Below are 6811 nucleotides of genomic sequence, written 5' to 3'. Positions count from 1 at the left end.
GGTCTGGCCTGCTCACTGAGCGTATTTTTAAAGAGCCGCGGTATTTTGACCGTGCAAAGGTAGCATAATCATTAGTCTCTTAATTAGTGGCTGGAATGAATGGCTTGACGAGAAATCAACTGTCTCTTAATAAATTTTTGAATTTAACTTTTGAGTCAAAAGGCTTAAATTCTTCTTTAGGACGAGAAGACCCTATAGAGCTTGACATTTTACTTTTATATAGTTTTTTGTTTGTCTTTCTATATTTAATGATGATGTTTTGTTGGGGTGACATGAAGAATAGATAAACTCTTCATTATTATATCATTTATTTATGTTTGTTATTTTGATCCATAATTTATGATCATAAGATTAAGTTACCTTAGGGATAACAGCGTAATTGTTTTTGAGAGCTCATATCGACAAAGCAGATTGCGACCTCGATGTTGGATTAAGAAAAATTTTGGGTGCAGGAGCCCAATGATTAGGTCTGTTCGACCTTTAAATTCTTACATGATCTGAGTTCAGACCGGCGTGAGCCAGGTCGGTTTCTATCCTAAGATTGTTAATCCATATTAGTACAAAAGGACCATATGGTTAAAATATTTTTTGTTATATTGATTAATATTAATTTATTTACTATTTTGACAGATTAATGTGTTGAATTTAGAATTCATTTATGTAGATTTTTTCTACAAATAGTATTGATACTTTATGATTTATTTATATTTATTTTGAATTTTCTTTTATTGGTTATTTGTGTTTTAATTAGTGTTGCCTTTTTAACTTTATTAGAGCGTAAGGTTTTAGGTTATATTCAGATTCGAAAGGGTCCAAATAAGGTAGGTTTTGTTGGAATTCCTCAGCCATTTAGAGATGCTATTAAGTTAATTTGTAAGGAGCAGCCAATTCCTATTATATCTACTTTATTATTTTTCCCCTGTTTTTAATTTAATGATTTCTTTAGCCGTTTGAGTAATTTTTCCTTATTTAACTTATATGTGTTCTTTTTCTTATGGATTTTTATTTTTTTATGTTGTACTAGATTAGGTGTTTATACTGTTATAATTGCTGGTTGATCTTCTAATTCAAATTATTCATTATTAGGTTCTCTTCGTTCTGTTGCTCAAACAATTTCTTATGAAGTTAGTTTAGCTTTAATTTTATTGTCTTTAATTATTTTAATTGGTAGTTTTAATATGTTTGATTTTATAAACTATCAGCTTTATTGTTGATATATTATTATTTCTTTTCCTTTAGCTTTAGCTTGTTTTGCTTCTTGCTTAGCTGAAACTAATCGTACTCCTTTTGATTTTGCTGAAGGGGAATCTGAGTTAGTTTCAGGATTTAATATTCAGTATGGTGCGGGTGGTTTTACTTTAATTTTTTTAGCTGAATATACTAGAATTGTCTTCATAAGAATGTTATTGGCTTTAATTTTTTTGGGCGGTGATTTTTATTCTTTTATATTTTTTATTAAGCTTGCTATTATATCTTTTGGTTTTATTTGGGTCCGTGGAACATTACCACGGTTCCGTTATGATAAATTAATGTACTTAGCTTGAAAAAGTTTTTTACCTTTATCTTGGAATTTTTTTATTTTCTTTGTTGGTTTAAAGATTTTATTTATCTCATTTGTTTAGTGAAATTTTTTGAGAAAAGTTAATAGAAGAGTTAAACTTCTAATTTTATGTTTTCAAAACATATGCTTTTCCTAAGCTAATTAACTTTATTCCTTAATTAATTTATCTCATGCATTTGCGACATGGACATTAATTAAGAAATATGTGAAGTAAATAATTGTTAAGATTTGACCTGTTATAATATAAGGTTCTTCAACAGGTCGTTTACCAATTCACGTTAGTAAGCATACAACAACTACTATAATTCAGAATAAAATTTGATTAATAGGGTAAAATTGAATGCCTCGGAATGGTGTTTTATTATAAAATGGTAAAATTATTAAGATTCTAATTGATAAAAATAATGCAATAACACCTCCTAACTTATTACGGATAGATCGTAGAATTGCATATGCAAATAGGAAATATCATTCTGGTTGAATGTGAACTGGTGTTACTAATGGGTTGGCAGGTACAAAGTTATCTGGATCTCCTAATAGGTAAGGATTAATTAAACATAGTATAATTAATAATGATGTTATTATTACAAATGTAATAGAATCCTTAAAGGTAAAGTATGGATGGAATGGAATTTTTTCAATATCTCCATTTAGTCCAAGAGGATTATTACATCCTGTTTGGTGAAGAAAAATTAAATGAATTGCTGCTATAGCAGCAATAATAAATGGTAATACAAAATGGAATGTGAAGAATCGATTTAATGTTGCATTATCAACAGCGAATCCTCCTCATACTCATTGGACTGAATCTGTTCCTAAGTATGGGATTGCTGATAATAAATTAGTAATTACTGTTGCACCTCAAAAAGATATTTGGCCTCAGGGTAAGACATATCCTATAAATGCAGTTGCTATAACTAAAAATAAAATCACTGTACCAATTATTCAGGTATGTATATATATATAAGATCCATAGTAAATTCCCCGTCCTACATGTAAGTAAATACAAATAAAAAATATAGATGCTCCATTTGCGTGTAAGGTTCGGATAATTCAACCATTATTTACGTCTCGGCAGATGTGTACTACACTACTGAATGCTATTTCAATATTTGATGTATAATGTATAGCTAAAAATAGTCCAGTTACGATTTGAATTACCAAACATAACCCTAATAGGGATCCAAAATTTCATCAAAATGAAATATTTGTTGGGGCAGGTAAGTCAATTAAAGAGTTATTAATAATTTTAATTAAAGGATGTCTTAATCGTAAGGGTTTATTCATTAGTAATTATCTTATTTTACGTATAGGTCCCTGATTAATATTGGTGATTTTAACAACTGCTAGTAGTGCTAAAAATAAATAAATTATTATTATTATTGTAATAATGAATGTTGGTCTATTATATAATTTTTCTAAAGATATTGTTATTTCTTGATAATTGATTGAATTATCAATATTTATAGTTTCGGTGTTTTTGAAAAAGTCTATAAATATAGATATATCTAGAATAATTAATATTAATATGATAAATACTCACATTATTAATGTAATAATTATAGTGATTGATTTAGGCTGAAATATTTCGTTTGATGCAATTCTTGTAATGTAAATAAATAATACTAGTATACCACCAAGAAATGTTAAAAATAAAATATATGATAATCAATATCTTTCTATTATTGTTCCTGTTATTAATCCAACTAGGAAGGTTTGAAGGATAATAAAAAGCATTATTGATATTGGGTGTCTTAATTTAATAAAATTAATATTTATTACATTTGATAATGATATAATTATTATTTTGATCATTTCAGGGGTTAGTTTATTTAAAATACCGGTTTTGGGGACCGATGATGGAAGCTTTTCCACCTCTGAAGTTTTAAAAGTGGGGGCTGGACTTATTTCCGGTTTACAAGACCGGCGTTTTTTTTAAACTATTAAAACTAATGTTTATATTCTCTATTTTTACTTCTTTATTGATTTATTTTGCTGGTGTTTATGTTTTTTCTTCTAAACGTAAACATTTATTAATGGTTCTTTTGAGATTAGAATATATTGTTCTTTCTTTATTTATGTTAGTTATTGTTTTTCTTATTGAGTTTGATTATGATTATTTTTTTCCTGTTATTTTTTTAGTTTTTTCTGTTTGTGAGGGTGCTTTAGGTCTTTCTATTTTAGTTTCAATAATTCGTTCTCATGGTAATGATTTTTTTAATTCTTTTGGTTTATCTTTATGTTAAAGTATTTATTTATAACTATTTTTTTGATCCCTCTTTGTTTATTAAATAATTGTTGATGGTTGGTTCATTCTTTAATGTTTCTGTCGGGTTTTGTTTTTAAAATTTGTGTTTATTCATATGCTGATTTGAATATAATTAGATATTATTTTGGTATTGATTATTTTTCTTTTAGTTTAATTTTACTTAGTTTTTGGATTTGTTCTTTAATAATCACTGCTAGAGGTTCAGTTTATTTACGTTCATATCATTCTAATTTTTTTGTTTTTATGGTTTTGATTTTAATAATTATGCTTTATTGTTCATTTGCTAGATTAAGTCTTCTTTCTTTTTATATTTTTTTTGAGGCTAGATTAGTTCCTACTTTACTTTTAATTTTGGGTTGGGGTTATCAACCTGAGCGTTTGCAGGCTGGTGTTTATTTAATTTTTTATACTTTGGTTGCTAGATTACCTTTATTATTAGTTTTATTTAAGGTTTATGATTTTTCTAATACTTTATATTTTCCTTTATTGGTTGATTTTGGTTCTTATTATTTTATGTTTTATGTATTTATAATTTTGGCTTTTTCAGTTAAGATACCTATGTTTTTGGTTCATTTATGACTTCCTAAGGCTCATGTAGAGGCCCCTATTTCAGGTAGAATAATTCTTGCTGGTGTTTTATTAAAGTTAGGTGGTTATGGTATTTTTCGTGTTATAAAGGTTATTTCTTATTTGGGTTTAAAGTTTAATTATTTTTGATTGTCTTTAGGTTTATCTGGGGGTGTTATTGTAAGATTTATTTGTTTTCGTCAGGTTGATTTAAAGTCTTTAATTGCATATATTTCTGTTGCTCATATAAGAATGGTTATTGGTGGATTGATGACTATGAATTGATGAGGTTGTGTAGGTTCTCTTTCTCTAATGGTTGGTCATGGTTTATGTTCTTCTGGTTTATTTTGTTTATCTAATATTATTTATGAACGTTTAGGTAGACGAAGATTATTAATTAACAAGGGTATAATTAATTTGATGCCAAGAATGGCTTTATGATGATTTCTTTTAAGATCATCAAATATGGCTGCTCCTCCTTCTTTAAATTTGGTAGGTGAAATTAGATTATTAAATAGAATTATATCTTGATCTTCTTTTAGATTCTTTGCTTTGATTTTTTTATCTTTTTTTAGAGCTGTTTATACTTTGTATATATATTCTTATTCTCAGCATGGGAATTATTATTCTGGTGTTTATACTTGTTCTCTTGGTTATTTTCGTGAATATCATCTTTTACTTTTACATTGATTGCCTTTAAATATTCTCTGTTTAAAGGGTGAATATTTCTTTGTTTAGTTTGCTTAAGTATTGTAATTAAGAATATTGTTTTGTGGAATCAATGATATGAAGTTTTTCATCTTAGGCCGTGAATTTATTTTCTATTTGTTCTTTGAGTTTTTTTTCTTTGTTTATTTCGAGAACTATAATTTTTATTTTAGGTATTTATTATTTAATAATTGATTATAGAGTTTTTGTTGAGTGAGAGCTTTTCAATTTAAATGGTTCTATAGTTGTTATAACTTTAATTTTGGATTGAATATCTCTTATTTTTATATCTTTTGTTATATATATTTCTTCTTTGGTTATTTATTATAGAGAGGATTATATATCTGGTGAAAAGAATATAAATCGTTTTATTATTATTGTTTTAATATTTATTCTTTCTATAGGTTTTTTAATTATTAGTCCTAATTTAATTAGAATTTTATTAGGTTGAGATGGTTTAGGTTTAGTTTCTTATTGTTTAGTTATTTATTATCAAAATGTAAAATCTTATAGTGCTGGTATATTAACTGCACTTTCTAATCGTATTGGTGATGTTGCTATTTTAATTTCTATTGCATGAATGTTAAATTTTGGTGGTTGAAATTATATTTATTATTATGATTTTATTTCTAATTCTTTTGAAATAAAGCTCATTACTATATTAATTGTTTTAGCAGCTATAACTAAGAGAGCTCAGATTCCTTTCTCTTCATGACTTCCTGCTGCTATAGCAGCTCCTACTCCTGTTTCTGCTTTAGTTCATTCTTCTACTCTTGTTACTGCTGGTGTTTATTTATTAATTCGTTTTAGACCAATATTGGATACTTATAATTGTGGTTGATTTTTACTTTTAATTGGTTGTATAACTATATTTATGGCTGGATTGGGCGCTAATTTTGAGTTTGATTTAAAGAAGATTATTGCTCTTTCTACTTTAAGACAACTTGGTTTAATAATAAGAATTTTGGCTATAGGTTATCCAAAGCTTGCATTTTTTCATTTATTGGCTCATGCTTTATTTAAGGCATTATTATTTATATGTGCAGGTTCAATAATTCATAATTTGAAGGATTCTCAGGATATTCGTTTTATAGGATCAATTGTTAATTTCATACCTTTAACTTCAGTTTGTTTTAATGTTTCTAGTTTATCTTTGTGTGGAATACCTTTTTTAGCGGGATTTTATTCAAAGGATTTAATTCGTGAGATGGTTTGTTTAAGATGAATTAATTGTTTAATTTTTTTTCTTTATTTTTTTTCTACTGGTTTAACTGCTTCTTATTCTTTTCGTTTGTTTTATTATTCAATATCTGGTGATAATAATTTTTATTCTAGATTTTCTTTTGATGATAAGGGTTATTATATTTCATTTGGAATAATTGGTCTATTGTTTGTTGCTGTTTTTGGTGGTAGTCTTTTATCTTGATTAATTTTTCCTATTCCTCATGTGATTGCTTTACCTTATTATTTAAAGTTTTTAACTATTACAGTTGTTATTTTTGGTGCTTATTTAGGTTATCTTATTTCTAATTTTGATTTTTCTCATAATTTATTTTCTTTAAGTATACTTTCTTTTGTTAGATTTGCTGGTTCTATATGATTTTGTACCTTTTCTTTCAACTAAGTTTATTAGATATATTCCTTTAAAAATAGGTTATTATTCATCTAAGTCATTTGATTATGGTTGAGGTGAATTACTTGGTGGT

The sequence above is a fragment of the Schistocerca gregaria genome, chromosome 2, assembly GCF_023897955.1.
Source record: "Schistocerca gregaria isolate iqSchGreg1 chromosome 2, iqSchGreg1.2, whole genome shotgun sequence".
NCBI classification, from domain to species: domain Eukaryota; kingdom Metazoa; phylum Arthropoda; class Insecta; order Orthoptera; family Acrididae; genus Schistocerca; species Schistocerca gregaria.
This window is presented reverse-complemented; position numbering follows the sequence as displayed.